This window comes from Glycine soja, chromosome 7 (genome assembly GCF_004193775.1).
Source record: "Glycine soja cultivar W05 chromosome 7, ASM419377v2, whole genome shotgun sequence".
In the NCBI taxonomy this organism is placed as follows: Eukaryota; Viridiplantae; Streptophyta; class Magnoliopsida; order Fabales; family Fabaceae; genus Glycine; species Glycine soja.
Window position 1 is genome coordinate 12983217 of NC_041008.1, and position 17558 is coordinate 13000774.

Sequence of the window (17558 nt, forward strand, 5' to 3'; positions counted from 1 at the left end):
AATGCATCACTTAACAACTCTAACAACATCGAAAAACTTTTATCAGTCCACCCATTTAGACACTTTAAGTGATACAAATGTACAAGGAATGACAATTTTGTAAACTTCTTACAACCTTTATAAAGACTTTGCTCTGCCTCCCTTAACATCTGATAGAACTTATCTAAATTATTATTGTCTTCATATTGTTGAACACTAGGTCCATTCATGAATTCTCTAGAATCTCCATCCTCCATATTTATATATGTGTCATTACCCTCATTAGTTGCATGCATTGTGAATGCATCATGAACCAATGTATCCATGTCATGATCAAACTCCCCTTCCACTTGGGATGTATCTAAAGAACTAGATGGGCCAACTTGTTCACCATGAAAGATCCAAGTAACATATCCTTTTAGAAACCCATTACTAATAATGTGCTCATAAACATTCATCCGAGAGCGCCACTTGCAATTGACACATTTGGTACAAGGGCATAAAATTTTTCCATCCTTTGATGATTTCGCAAATGCAAAATCTAGAAGATTTAAAGCTCCTCTAATATACTTCTCTCTATTAAGAGAATTGTAGTTTATCCAACTCTTATCCATTTGATAAAATAAATTGAAAAAGTAGAATGAAATAGACATAATAAATTAGTGCTTAGTATAACTAAAATATCCAGGTATAAGTCAATCATAGTCGTGTTAGCAACTATAAAGTAGAATGAAATTTTTCACTATCACTCAATTATGCAAAACTACATCAACTACTACACTCAATTATTATTTTTTGTAGAGACTACCGATATCTTGTAGAAAAGACAACATGAGCTGGAAAAAAACAAAATGTGGTGATTAAAACAGCACAAAAGCATGCATGAATATTAAGTTTTCATCTTCATCTGTGTTAGTGACTTTTAACTCTTTTCCTAAATTTTTATGCACAACACAATTTTTTACAGATTTACGATCTCGTCCATTAGGGACAATAGGATGCTTTCTAAAATGGCTAGAGGAATTTCATTTATTCTACAAGCCTACAAGGAAAAGATCAACATTTGATAAAAAAAAAAGGAACACATGAAATGATTCTTAGTTAGAGGCTTAGCTTCTTCTTAAACCTTAGCTTCTTCTTAAACAAGACACAACTTGGCCCAACTTTAACTTTGACCACTACTTGATCATTCTTTCTTTTTCCCACTTAACCCACCATTTCGTAATAATAAGGGTAAATACTTCTATCTAGCATGAGGCCGTGGCATATTTCTAAATGTGTAAAAGAAATTATAAAATAATCTTATAATTTAATGTCAAATTAATTCTTAAAAGATATAATTTATTGTTAAATTAATCTTTAAATGGACAACTTATTGATAAAATACTCTTATAAATTTAATGGCATAATCAATCTATAAGTGAAACTAAATTTAAATTTTTATCTGGTAGAAACTAATTTATCAACTTACTTTTTTATCATCATAATAATAATGATAACAATAGGGTTTAGTATTCCAAACAAAGAGAAAAGGTTGTCGAGCTGTAAATATTAGGTATTAACTGTAAAGGTTTAAATAGCTTAGATTGAGGGATATTAATTAGGAGAAAATTAAGGGGCATTGATGAGGAGAAAGTGTATGAGATGGTTTGATTAGGAGTGATTTGTTTCCTTTTTGGATGCTTATATCATTCTTTAAATACCTATTTAATTCCTCTATGGAGAATAAAAATGGAATCATTTTATTATCACATATTTCTAGATTTTTCTACAAAGGTACGTCTAAATAAATCTTTTTTTTAAAAAAAAAAAGATTCATTACATAGAAAGGATGGAAAATACATTGCGGTACAGGATAAGATATCCTCCAAGGTCTAGAGCAGAATAGAAACAACTAGGAGTGAAACAACAATAAATTGGAGCCAAGCCTACATCCTTAGTCTCTCGGCATATCAGTAATCAGACAATAGCAAGTAGCAACTCCCTAGAAGCAATACCAAGCAGAACACCAATAGAAGCCATAGACACAAACTCAGTCCCCTAAAAGCATTTAAATGAGCATTTAAATTCTTCCTTTTTGGATGATAATCATTTAACATTTATATCTGATAGCAGGAACTATATTGCAAACACAGAATTAAGAACACAATGAAACTGCATCACAAGGTTTGGGTGAGCTTGTGCCTTGTCCATGCTTCAAGCTAAAAGAGCATTTGCATGACACAACGTGTATTTATCATCATAGCTAAGATAGCAGATATTACAAATGGTAAAAGTGCACACATGACATTACATGCATACATACCCGAAGCAAACTGAGATACTCAGTATTCAACAAAAACGTGTCCTTCTTTTCTGGGGTGAAACAGTGCTTACAAGAAGCAGTTGCACAGCATGCTTTTCCTCTATACTTGAGAATGAATAAGGGATCACAAAAGACTTGTGTTTTGGAGTTTTTTTCTCACTGGATCAGATCCCTTCCCTGAAACAGGGATGGAAAGTAGATTTAACAATAATTTGTCAGTGAAAAACGGGCAAATGGCAATATCAGGCATCTCTAACTTATTTGTCATTCTCCCTCCGCTACGTACCCCTCCAACAATGTTACTTTCATCTACTATGTATGGCAGCACCTTCATCCTCTCATATCATCCTGTCCCCTTCATCTTACAATTGAATAAGGAACTAGATACCTTAAATAAGGAGAAATAAATATAATTTTTCTTTTGTTTTGCAAAGTTGACCATGTTTGGACCTTCCATGATAAATTAGTGTTGTCAATAGAGTCAAATTAGGTTAAGTATAATTTGTATTAACAAATCTTTAGCTAGCCCAACTCAATCTTATGCAAATTACATTTTTTAATACGCCAAATAAGTATATTGTAGAATAGCACGACACATATAAGACATGTTAAATAAGAACTATACATGCATTGATACACCCTTTTTGCCCCCCCCAATCTTAAAAAAGTAGTTAAAGTTAATAACTCTAAACTATTTTGATTTGACAATTCGAGATTGCACAAACAACAATTCACATGAGCTAGATCAAAATATATTCTACATTTACAATCGTCATATTCCGTTACTACTCCGTTTAAGACTCCCATTATACATTAATAATAGACAATTTTTTTAGAAAAAAATATCAAATTCAAGAACTAAGGTATGTAAAATTTCAATCCAATTACAAAAAAAAAAAAAGAAGATTTCAATCCAGAGTTATCATATTACTTTTTGATTGAGACTACTGAAGCGAAGTTCTCTGTCAAGTTATTTTCTATGTATCACACTAAACACAATTTTGCATCAAAATCTCATTCACTTAACTCACTCTCGCAGAGTTCATCACTCATTTCAACCTCAGAGTCTTCACTCCTTAATTTATCATTCTCAGCCAGCAAATTGTTCTCCTGAGGTTTCAAGAATCCATCAAAATGAATTTATTTGGTTTGGATTCAATTAGAACATGTGATTCTGTATTTGTTGCAATTGCAACTAATTATCAGTTCTACTAGGCAATTCTACATAACATGAGAAGCGCATAATGATTTGCATGCATAATCATTTCATTCAATGAGGTACTCAATGGATGCACCAATAGATGACACAGATTATGTAAATTCTTATAAATGTCTGAATAGAATCAATATTCTGCACATTGAATGGATCGGAACACTCCATTGTTTGCATGTTTAAAAAGCTCAATGAACACACACAAAGAAAAAAAAAGAATACCAAAATCGAAACACTCCATTCCAGCAACACAAACCACTTCCTTCAGAATCCTCCATTCTAATCACAAGAACAAATCATTTCCTTGAAAATCCTCCATTCTAATCACAACAACAAATTAGTTCCTACACAATCCTCCATTCTAATTCTAATTATAATAACTAATCATTTCCTACAAAATCTTCAACATTGTTAACTCTAATAACATGAAACTACTTCCTCCAAACCTGAATTCGTCAAAATAAATAAACAAATGTTAATCTAAAGGGACATAAAAGTCTAACTTAGGAACAATGAATTGAATCAAACAAGTGTTGAACGTTGAAATTGTAGAGATAGATACCAGGCAGAGAATGTGAAAAGCAATGAGGAAGAGAGAGGCCCTTGCAAAGAAAGATACCAAACAATTGTGAACCCTAGCAGAGGACAAGAGTGATCTATATGAATAAAGTCATTTTCTTTAGTAAGGAACAAAATTCAATTTGTTGCATCAGGAATTGTAGCAAGTGATAAAGAATTAGGGCGAGTTGCGTACGTTGTTGTATCTTTGGAGTCTTGTATGCGATAGGCTAATGCAAAATCGGAACGGTGTGCAAACACGGTGATAGAGTGAGTGGTTGGAGAGAGAGAGGAAGGGACTGCGACAGAAGACAAAGGTAGCGGTGAGCAGATAACAAAAGGTGCGAGACTGTGATAAAAGGGTAGCGAGTCTGGTTCAGGGTTTTGAAATTTTGATTTCAACTTTCAAATTAAAAAATAGTTTTACTAAGAAAAATACCTTTTCAAAAAACAAAATAATAATATACAATATGTATACAATACAATGAATGTCGGTGATAATTCAGATTGCGGGGATAGGTCAGTTGGGGGAGTGTTTCGATCTGCGTTCACCGCAATCTTATTTTCTTAAAATCATATATAAATATGTTATATATTTACTATCCTAAATAACCAATTGTAAAAATGAAAAAAAAAATTGCCCGCTAAAACCGTCACAAAGTAACCTTCTTCTCTTTCCTTCCCTTTACTTCGTCCCTCTCACATATGCCCCCAATTCTGAAATCTAAATTAATTTAATATTACTAAATTAAATTAAATTTAATATTACTAATTAATATATTTTATTTAAAATTTTGAACAATTATTAACTAAAAATTAATTTAAATTGAATGATTATTTTTTGAGATTGAGTATTTACTAAAAAAACAAGAGACTAGTATTCAAATTTAAATAGTCTTAAAGAGTTTTACCTACACCATCAGTCGTAGGTATAAGACTTTTGAGGTTATACCTACATCAACCAATTATAGACACATGTTTTATGAAGTTTTATCTACATCACGTAGTTGTAGGTATAAGTTTTTTAGAATTTTACCTACACTATGCTTTTGTAGGTAGTAATCCTTTTGAGTTTTACCTACACTAATCAACCATAGGCACAAGTTTTTTGGAGTTTTACCTACACAATGTAGTTGTAGGTAGAAGTATTTTTTCAATTTTAATGAATTTACTTACACCAAATAATGGTTGGTACAAATGGTTGAGTTTTACCTACATTAGTCACGTGTAGGTAGAAGTATTTTTTAGATTTACCTACACTAATTAATGTCTGTAGGAAAAAGGCGTCCGTAAGCATAGGTCATTTTTCTTGTAGTGAGTACTAGTTCTGACTACTTAGTTTGTTTGTGTTACTCTTGTAAACTTGTGAATTGAAGCTATTGGAATTCATTCTTTATTGATTACTTTCTGTCTGTGGCATTGATATCCACAACAGATAGTAATGAGGGTGGCAACCTTTGTGAAACTTTAGCTGAATTATTGTTGTTGAAAGGAAAGAAACAACTCAATGGAAACGGACCTGAAAGAGTTGCAACAAAGATACTCAAAAATGAGTCTAAGATTTGTGGAGGTAGAAGGTGAAAGACAAAAGCTTGTCATGACTGTACGAAACATCAAGAATGCCCGGAAGGCCCAAATGACTAGTTCATGATATCTGTTGTGGAAATAGTATAAGATGAATGAATTAATGTGTACAATGGCAAGATATGTATGCATTTTCTTCTCCTTTTCTTAGGTTTTTTCTCCCTCCCTTCTGAATCGTAAATGTGTGCCATAATAAGGGTACCGTTTTACAGAGTTGTCCTAGTAGTTTGTGATGTTTTAAGTTCTATAGTTACCAATAGTGCTCATTAGTTCTTTGATTGTCTCTTTTCTTTTCTTTTTCTTATGCGTTTATATACATATTCTTTTATTGTATCCTTTAACTGATATATGATATAATACAAATGACCATTTCTTTTATTGAATATAATGTGTACATCCATTTTGTTTTGCATTTATATTTAGATTCTCATATTACATTCAGGTGTTATGAACTTGTGATAACAATAAGCATTTATATATGATGTTTTAAGTTATATAGTTACCAATAGTGCACATTAGTTCTTTTATTGAATTTTTCCTTCTATTTTACATACATACATAACTCAGTTTCTGAATATTTTTTTTTATTTACATTTTTTCAAAAACGAAAAAAGATATTCAGTAGTAAGTTTTTGGATACAACTAAAATATACCTGGGACAAAACTTGTTTTATGCATAACAAAAAGATAAGATTTGGTTGAATTTATAAAAGAAAATTTTAACTCAATCACAAGGATAGTATTTAAAAGAAATTATCAAAAACAATTTAAGATTTGGTTGAGAAGAAAAATACGGAAACATGTAGTCTTTCCAAAAAACACAAAGATTGTAAAGACTCCAATGAGTTAGGGTCGAAGCTCTCTAATTGTAAAACACATGATGAAGAACATAAACAATTGGCTACATATACCATTAAGAAGGAAATAAAAACAAAGGTTTTCAATCAAATTTTGTACTCCTATACCATTAAGAAAGGCTATTTTAACCAACTTTTAATTGGTCTATGCTATCTATCTTAGATTCACACTTGTGTTTGCCTGTAAGAAAAGGAAAACATACAACTTTTAAAATGACCATTTTCTGTATCCTTGGATAAGAGTTACCATCGAGGCTAGTAATACATTTCTGAAGGCACTCGTTATGAATCGATTGGACTCCCATAACCACTCATAAAGACTAATCCTTGAAAGATATATCTCCAATCATATCAGCTGTTGACCTCTTGATAAGTTTCAGGGAACAGAGAGATAGGCTTAGGATAGAGCATGCAAATGCAGTTAGGGAAGTCAAAGTGCTGAGAAAAATTGGGATGCTTTCTTAAAACATGTTATCATTTCTTGAGTTGATAATTAATGTTGGTTTAATATACACTCTCCTAAGAGGCCACTTGACCTATAATTTGACAAAGGGATGAAGGAAACTTTGGAAATGGTACCACTGTCCAACCTTACAATGGACTTGGGCTATGCACACCACTGTCAAACCTTTGCTCAAACAGACAACAGTGTAGCTTTTGGGATGCATTCCATCTATCTGAAAAGGACAATAGGCTTATTCTGGAGGAAATTATGTTAGGTTCTAAAGGCTACATGAACCCAATCAACCTTAGCACCATCCTATCTTTGGATGCAATTACCACATGCAGATTAAACAAAACCAGTAATTCTAGAGCTTCTTTTGACCTTCCATGCTACTTCATGACATTTCTCTGTGTACTTTACTTTATTAATTGTAATGATAGTTATATGTTAAAAAATTAAAATTCATATAGTATTGAATGCTTTGTATAGAGGAGTCATTATTTACACCTTCATTACATAATCCAAAAAATTACCTAATAACCAGTAATTTAACAATGAATCAATAAGCAAAAGGAAACCAATCAGCACCTAACACAAACACAGCATACCAAAGAGGAGAATAATTTGCTATTGAGGAAATTTTGATAGAAACTTATTTAGGTTGTTCCAATGTCTACTTCTACACTATGCTAACAACAAATTTCCCTAATTTGCTACATCTAATCCAAGCTTGTACATTCCTTTTTTCTTTCAATTCAAACCCTAGTTTCATGTTTTTAAATATTGATATTTTTATTACATATATGTTTCTAACAATCCAAACCTTCACTATGCATCAAGTAGACAAAAGAAAGAAAATAGCCACTGACCCTTTTGCAGCCAAGTCAACAATGTAGCACTGGTTGGTCACAATGAACTTATCGATTACCAGCATCTTCCCTACAACGACCATTACCATACATCAGCACTAAACCAAGCTTAAATTGTACCCGCGAAATGTCTTCAACACTACACCAAGCTTAACCTAAGTAAGTAAGTAAGTGATCAACGTACCATGGACAAAGCCCTCATCTTCACGAAGTGCCACTCCTTGATTCAAATTAACTGCAAGCCGGGAAGAGTCATCCAAGTCGTCGGGTTGAATGGAAGAACAACGAACATGGGCTAGGGTTTGATTTGCAACAAAGAGGGGCTAGGGTTCAAGTTGTACGAGCGCCAGGTTTCAAATGACTAAGCTAGGGTTCAAATTGTAACGATGAATGGCTTCAATGCAAGGTGGGAGCTGAGTGCTATTCGAACATGTGCTTATATTTTTTCCTCGATTACGATGGGCTTTAACTTAAACCCATTGTAAACATTTTTGCATATAACATTCTAAGGCGGTTTTTAATAACCGTCTTAGAATATGTGTCGTAAACCGCAATTTTTTTTTATAATAATTATAAAAATGCCACTGCCCCACCTTTTACATCACATCTATAATAACCGTCGTAGATCACTAGTTGTAAAAAGTGATTTTTTTAGTAGTGTATAAACATCTTGTGATATCTAAGAAATACATTACAATAGTTGTATACGAATGTTTATATATATATATATATATATATATATATATATATATATATATATATATATATATATATATATATAAATTGTATACCTATGTAAAAAGGCCTAGGTTACGATAAATGTAAAAAAAAAAAGTAAGCAACCATGTGCAATATCAAAAAACCTAAAGAATTGCTAATCACTACAAGAATTTTTGAAATTAATTATAACAAAAATAGTAGCTAATTTCTAATAAAAAAGAATTAACTACAAAGTTGCTACAGTATTGGCAGTGGCATATGACAAGCATCTAATTAACTAGGAAAAATGATTCTAGTTAATTTGAAACTAATTTTAAAAAATTGGAGTTATTCTCTAGTCAATGTATAGTAATACATTGTTCAGTTTTTTGTGTTCCTAGCTTTGTAACTAGGTTAATTTCATAGTAAATTCATAACTAATCTAGATTGCTGAAATTATTCTATATCTATAGTATTTAAAAAATTATTTCCTAGCTAATTTATAGTTAAATTAAAGATATATATATATATATATATATATATATATATATCACTTAACTAATTTAATTTAATTTTTAATTTATAAATTATTTTTTCTCATTTATTCAAATATTTAATTTGACAGTCCAAACAAAATAATTATAAAGTATTTTTTAAAAAAACAAAAGTAAAATTCATTAGTAAAAGAGGCAAGGTAGAAAATAAGGTGTTCATTCTCCTCCCAAACAAAATAATACATGAATAGGATATCAAAAGTTATAGCATACAAAAAATACATGAATAGAATTATAAAAAAAAAAAAAGAAAGAAAGCTTGTAAAAACATCATATGAGATGCATCCTAGTTTTCTAGATCTAACTACAATTCCTATGGAAGGTTGTCTAGTCAATTCCGAAAGCGTCATCTCCTTGCTATCCGAGATATCGATGTCAATTGCATCGATATACAGTCACCAAGAAGTCTCCCTTCCATAACATTCATCAACAAAGGCTTCAAAGGCATCAACCCTATCAAACTAGATGACCTCATGGTTATCTCCATTGTCATCGCTAATTTCATGGTGTCCAAGATCCTAATTGACTAGGGTAGTTCCCGGATATACTTTATTGGAAGACATTTCAGAGGCTCGAAGTCTCACCCAATACAATTCAATCACACTATGGACCACTCCTTGATTTTGTGGAGAAAGAGTAGAAACTAGAGGTTATGTAGACCTAATGACCACTTTTGGTCATCCCAAGCTCTCATGAAGCTTCACTGTCAAGTACTTAATTATTGATGTGGATACTTCTTATTTCACTTTGATTGGTAGGAAAACGTTAAATGAGCTCAAAGTCATTGTCTCTACACCACACCTCAAGATGAAGTTCCAAACCTTGACAAGTGAAATCGTAATTGTCAAGGTAGACCAAAAGCAAGCCCGACAATGCTATACTGAAATTTTAAAGGTGGCTCCTTATCTTCCCATCAAAGAGTTGGGCAAGCCTCACCCCACCTCTAGGGGCAATGACAATCAGGTCATGAGCATGGATGAAGTATCCCAATAAAGACCCTGATCATCTATGAAGAAACTAGGGGAAATTAAGATGACGTCTTCAATGTAGACCCACACGACAACACTGTAGGAAAAGGCCCAAAACCAATCAAAGAACTTATCAAGTTACAACTTGGACCCAAACCTAAGCAATGCACTTAACTTAGCAAGGACCTCACCAGCCATAAATATAGACACATAGCTAAAGTCCTACGAAAGAGCGCAGACTTATTTGCATGGCAACCATTTGATATGCCAGGGATCCACCCTAGCATCATATGCCACAAACTGGCCATTTTCCCTTAAGCTAAACCAGTCTCACATAAAAAGATAAAGATGGGAGAAAAGTGACAAAAGGCAGTTAGAGAAGAGATTGACAAGTTACTCAAGGCTTAGTTTATCAAAGAGATCAAGTACTTGACCTGACTAGCCGACATTGTCATGGTTAAGAAGGCCAATGCGAAGTGGCGTATGTGCACTAACTATACCAACCTCAATAGAGTATGCCCCAAGGACTATGCTTTGCCCAACTTCGACAGGCCTCTGGATGGTGCATTCGGGTTCCAATTATTGAGCTTCCTAGACATTTGTTCAGAGTACAACCAAATCAGAATGCACCCTCTAGGTGAGGAAAAAACCGCCTTCATCACTAAAGACACCCATTTTTGTTACAGGGTCGTGCCTTTCAGACAGAAGAACAGAAGGGCTACATACCAAAGGCTTATGGATCAGGTCTTCAAACAATAGATAGGATGAAATATTGAAGTCTACATGGATGACATGGTCGTCAAGTCTCATAACATGGCCCAACATGTGGCAGACTTGGAAGAGGTGCTTAGAGGGATTCGCAAGTATGACATGCACCTTTGCTCGATGCCTCAAGCCGTATTTCCAAAGTTACCAAGTTGTAAAAGCTTGAACTGGCAGGAAGGTTGGTAGCATGGTCTATAGAATTGCCAGAGTTTGATCTCCAATTAAAAGGAAGCGGGGCAAGAATTATCCTAGGAGGGCTCAATAATGTTACCTTGGAGTAGGCCCTTAAATTCAATTTCAAGGCATCAAACAATCAAACCAAATACAAAGAACTTATAGCACACCTAAAACTGGAAAAAGAAGTTGAAGCAAGGAAGCTCAGGTGCTATAGTGACTTGTAGCTTGTCTAGGGATTGGTTGCAAACAAATATCAAGCCAAGGAAGCAGTGCTACTTGGATGCTATCATGTCGTCAAAATCCCTGTTAATGATTTCAATTGTTTCGAGATGTATCACATACCAAGGGAAAGCAACACGAGGGCAGATTGGCTCTCCAAGTTTTCCAGCACTAAGGAGACTGGACACCTCAAGACCATCATCCAGGAGACACTCCAAGCACTAACCATAGACACGAAGTGTTGGATCGAGTGGCCTCTAAATAATTAAGAAGGGGGTTGAATTAATTATGAATGTGTCTTGACTAATTAAAAATTTATGCTTCTTAATATTACTAGATTCAATTTAGGCTTTACTACTAAGTTATGCGAAAGTAAAGAACAGAAACAATAACTTAGACAAAGGTAAAGCAAAAATAAAAAGTACACAGCGGAAAAGTAAAAAGTGTAGGGAAGTGTCATACCCTAATTTCATCCTGGGACCATTGTTTGGTGACATGCAACTTTCATTTAACCACTTCAAGGTACTTGGCACCCATCGTTAGGCAATTCGTGAAGTTCCATGAGATGCCGGAAATCAAAAGAAAGCATCGTTGCACAATTCGTGAGGTTTCGTAACATTTCGGAAGTCAAAAAAAAGGGATGGTTGTGTAATTCATAAAGTTTTGTGACATTATGGAAAGAAAGCAAGTATCGTTACGTAATCCATAAGGTTCCGTAACGTTACGGAAAAAGAATCAGGAAAGAAGAGGGGGTGAACTTATCAAGATAGGGGTGTAAATAGCAATTCGAATCTAGGCCCTTCCGGAACATTTTGGAAGTTGGGTTGCTTAAGGAGGAAGCAACTGGGCGGCAAGCTCCTCCACATTTTTGAAAAATGGTTTCCGGGGCTTCCTTCGCTTCCGTAAAATTTCCGAAAACCTTGGGTAAGCATATTCCACTTAACATTGGTGAAAGGGAAGAGAAAAAAAGATGAAAGTTAAGTCATATATGCTTCCGTAACTTTTCTGTAAATTACGAAAAAAGTTAGGGTGAACTTATCAAGATAGGGGTGTAAATAGCAATTCGAATCTAGGCCCTTCTGGAACATTTTGGAAGTTGGGTTGCTTAAGGAGGAAGCAACTGGGCGGCAAGCTCCTCCACGTTTTTGAAAAATGGTTGCCGAGGCTTCCGTAATGCTTCCGTAAAATTTCCGAAAATCTTGGGTAGGCATATTCCACTTAACATTGGTGAAAGGGAAGAGAAAAAAGATGAAAATCAAATCCGAAACACTTCCGTAACTTTTCCATAAAATACGAAAAGGGGGGTGAACTTAGTAATTCGGGTGCGCTTAGAAATCTTCTTCATTAAGTCTCTGGGCGGCAAGCACCTCCCTTTTTTCTTATAAATAGGGGAGGGGGGAGCTGTTTCAAAATGTTCAAGACCCTTTGGCTATGCATTTCAGCTATTTTGGGCAAAAAACACGTTTTCGTGAAGAAAAATCGAGTCGAAGTGCTTCCATAACGCCTCCGTAAGCGATTATGTGGAAATTCTTCATCGTTCTTCGTTGTTCTTCACCGTTCTTCATCTGTTCTTCGTTCTTCAACGGGTAAGTTTTTGAATCCGAGACTTTCAATTCATTTCTTATTTTGTGTATTTTCACTTTAATTTCGTTTACTTTTAGTTTTCTTTTCTTCCGTTTTTAACGTGCTTTAGTCATTTACTTAAGTCATTTTCTCGCCTAATCAAAAAATAAAATAAATTTCCACCGATCATTTGAATTGTAACATCTGTTAATTTCTGTTAAAATGAAATTCGATTGTTCGTTCATGTCATAACCACGTTGGAAACCAAAAAGAGGTAAAATAATAATATAATAATAAAAAATATCTTTTAGTAAAATAAATCAAAAAAATCATACCCTAATTTCGTCCGGGGACCATTGTTTGGTGGCATGCAACCTTCGTTTGACCGCCTCGAGGTACTTAACACCCATCGTTAGGTAATCCGTGAAGTTCCGCAACATTCTGGAAGTCGAAAGAAAGCATTGTTGCACAATCCGTAAAGTTCCCCAACATTACGGAAGTCAAAAAGGGCATTGTTGCATAATCCGTAAAGTTTTGCAACATTCCAGAAAGAAAATGGGTATACTTGCGTAATCCGTAAAGTTCTGTAACGTTTCAGAAAGGAATCAGCAAAAAAACACAAAAGAGGGGTGTATTTAGTTAAAAGGGGGTGCAGATAGCAACCAGGCCCACTTGGGCCTTGCAGGGGGTTCCAACAGAAAGTGGTGCCTTCTGGTGGAAGCAACCCAGGTCGCCTGGGCGAGTTGGGCGGCAACCACCTCCCTCTTTTCTCCTATAAATAGGGGAAATAGGGCAGAGCAAAAATGTTCAACCCTTCTGGTATTTAGGATTCTCTCGAAATTAGTGAGGAAAAGTATTTCCGTGGAAAAAATGCAAGCCGAGACATTTCCATAATGCTTCCGAGACGTTTTCGTGAGCGATTTCGTGAAGATTCTTCACCGTTCTTCATCGTTCTTTGTCGTTCTTTAGTCTTCAACCGGTAAGTTCTCGAAATCAAATCTTTCAATTCATTCTAAGCACCCTTAGTGGTCCCCACTTGTTTCGCGTACTTTTATTTTTATTTTGTTTGTTTTCTATACCCCCCCTTTTGACGTGCTTTAACCATTTATTTAAGCCATTTTCTCACCTAATAAATAATAAAATAAATTTCAACCGATCATTTGAGTTGTAATATTGTTTAATCACTGTTGAAATAAAATCCAACCGATCATTCACGCAGTAGCCACGTTTAAACCGAAAAAGGCAAAATAATAATAAAATAATCAAAAAAATCAATCGGACGTTTTTTCTTTGAAATTTTCCTTGAATGAATTGACTAATAACCAAAGTGAAACTAAAACTAAAATCAACTCACTAATTAAGTTTTGTCCACAAAAATCACTAAAAACCGTTAAAGGTCCAACGCCTTAAAACGATCCTCTTTTTATTTTATTGGTTAACATGGACCATTCAAAATCATAAAATCAATATGTAACTTTGCCGCTTTAGTCAAATAAACCAAAGAGATCGTTAATGGTCCAACGCCTTAACGTTTATCTCCTTTCAAAAATCAAAAGATCGTTTAATGGTCCAACGCCTTAAATGACCTTTTTGTTCGGTTAAAATATATCTTGCTAAAAAAGGATAAAAACAACTTAACCAACGTTTAGTTCTCGAAGAACTACATAGGTTTGACTTCCTCATCGCAATCGACGAATACGTAGGAGCAAGGGAAACACCCTTGTCGACCACAAACAGATAAAAATATAAAAAAGGCATAAAAAGACATAAAAACATAAAAAAGAGGGAAAATGAAACATTTTGAAGTCATATTTGCACACTTGATTAAAGGTCGCCATCCCTTGAGACGGACGCGTGGGGTGCTAATACCTTCCCCGTGCATAAAAACAACTCCAGAACCTTTTACGATTAAAGTTCGTAGACCACACATTTTCCGGGTTTTCTGATGTTTTCCTTGAATAAACGTTGGTGGCGACTCCGTGCATTTTCCTTTCTTGGAAGACGCAACCGTGAGCCCTGCATCGCCCTCCCACCGAAGGGTAGGTTGCGACACATAACATCAATACAATGCCTAATGTCAAGGTCAGACTAGTATGGAAGATGAAAGAAAATCGACCTCTTCTTCCATATGCAACTCTTACTTTTTTCCTTCTTTTGGGTATTTCCAAATATAGCATTCAAGTGTTGAACCAGCTGTAAGACCTGCTCACCAGTCAATGGTATCGGCGCAGTTTTGTGCTCTTGACTTCCATTAAATGCTTTTTTCAATCACCTGTTAGGGTGATGAGGTTTTAGAAAACGTTGATGCCTAGTGTAAACTATTTTTTTACCCTGTTTCAGTTGTATGTAGCTTGTGTCTTCTTCATAGATAGGGCATGCATGATGACCCTTAACACTATAACCGTTCAAATTCCCATATGCTGGAAAGTCATTAACGGTACAAAAAAGCATTACATGCATTAGAAAAGTCTCATTCCGAAACCCATCAAACACTAAAATCCCCTCGTCTCACAGCTTTGTCAGGTCTTCAATCAACGGATTTAAGTAAACATTAATGTCATTTCTTGGTTGTCTTGGGCCTGATATCATCATCGACAACATCATGTATTTTCGCTTCGTGCACAACCAAGGAGGCAAATTGTAAATTACTAGTAGAACTGGCCATGAACTGTGTTGAGTGCATATGGATTCATTTCATCACTGGCTAGTCCAAGCCTAAGATTTCTTGGCTCTTTGCCAAAATCCAGAAACAAACAATCTATTTTCTTCCATTGGGAGCAATCAGCTAGATGACGGACCATTCCATCACAATTTCTCCCATTTGCATGCTATGTAAGGTCTTTTGCATCGTCTTCATTAGCAAACAGACGCTTAAACCTTGGAATGATCGGAAGATACCACAACACCTTCGCTGGAGGGCCCTTCTTTGAGTTTTCATCAGAACTGCAATACTCATCATCCTTCACTTTGTACTATGATGCCCCACACCTAGGGCATTTGGACATTTCTTCGAATTCATGCCTATACAATATGCAATCATTCAGGCAAGCATGAATCTTCTGATACTCCATACCCATCAGACACAATATCTTCTTGGCCTGATAGTAACTTTTAGGCAACATGTTTTCCTCTAGAAGTAGATCGTGCACTACTTGAAGCAGTGAAGTAAAGCTTTTGTCACTCCACCCATATTTGGCCTTGACATTAACTAGACTTAACACCGCTGACAACAGCGTCAAGGAATTCTTGCACCCCGTACACAAAGGATTCTTTGAATCACTTTGCAATCCTTCATACATAGGGGCATATGCTTGCTGAAAAGACTCTTGTCCAAGGTCACAAATCATATCCTCCAAGCGATCTCCCAGTTCTACATCAAACGGTTCAGATTGGGACCCACTCTGCATGTCTGTCAATTCACCGTGCCATATCCACATTGTGTAATTCTTCTTAATGCCATCACACAATAGATGTTCTCATATGTCGTCCAGTATTTATCATCTTCCATTCAAACAATTGATGCAAGGACAATAATATTTTCCATCTTCATCCGATTGACTTTTTTCTGAAGCAAATTGCAAGAACTGCTTGATGTCTTCCTCATATTCTGGGCTCATCCAACTTCAATCCATCTAAGTAATAACTCCTTGATACTCATAAAGTTATTCGATGCATGAAAATCTCACTTTTTTATTATAGGTGTGGCCCTATCCCATTCAGGAAGACCATTTTTTATACTAGCTTTATACGTCAGGGAAAATTTCGGTAGCATTTAGCATTGGTCTCCAAGTACATGACATGAAATCGATGAAATTAATTTCCCAATAATCAAGTATGCAATCAGAGAACAACTAGAAATGCATTATACCAAAATTTCATCAAATTAAACAAAATAATGTTAACCTTAATGCATGAATCTACCAAAAAAGTATCAGTCTCCTCGAACTGTCCAAACGGACAATTCAAGATTGAATACAATGATTAATGCAAACTGTCCACAAGAATCATTGCATTCAGTCTCAAACGGGAATCTAAGGTTCACTCATAATGAACACAATTTGTATATCATATATCAGTTGTCATTAATGGCAGTGCACAAGTAATAAAAACATTAAATGGTAACAAACATTTGTACCTGTGATGATGAGCAGCACAGTCCAAAATGAAAGGAACAATCTAACAAATAACTCAATGACCACCTACATCAATCATCACTCCGAAAAACAAATATCAATATATGACAATGAGTAGGCATAAAGTATGACAAAAACATCAAATTTTCCAATCATATGAACCTTTGAACTAGAACGGAATAAACAAGTGAATAAGGACGTAGCCAAGTTTCTGAGTGCAGATCCAATAACATGATTATGCATGAGATTATGGTTGTGTTTCCCCCCTAGTATTTCCCTTGGGATGGACAAGTTTGTTTGGGCCCTTATGAGTGATGGGACATTCTCTACAATGTCTGCCTATGATCATATGGATTTGGCTACATGGGTGGAGCTGAATATAACTTTAAAGGGTGTTATGGGGGTTCTGTGGATTGGCATATTTGCTTTATTGAAGTTACTTACCAAATATGGAGACTTTATTTTTTGGGTAATACAGGTTCGTAAACTTGTGTTATATAGATTTTTTGGGATATTTTTTGGCATCAATTCTTAGAACTTATTGCAGTGGGCTATTTTTTGGGATATGACTCATGTTATTTTTTATATAGATTGTAAAGGGGTAATGGATACAATTAGTGACCCCAAAGATAATTTTTCCGAGCATGGGTCTATTGTTTCTGAGTGCAGA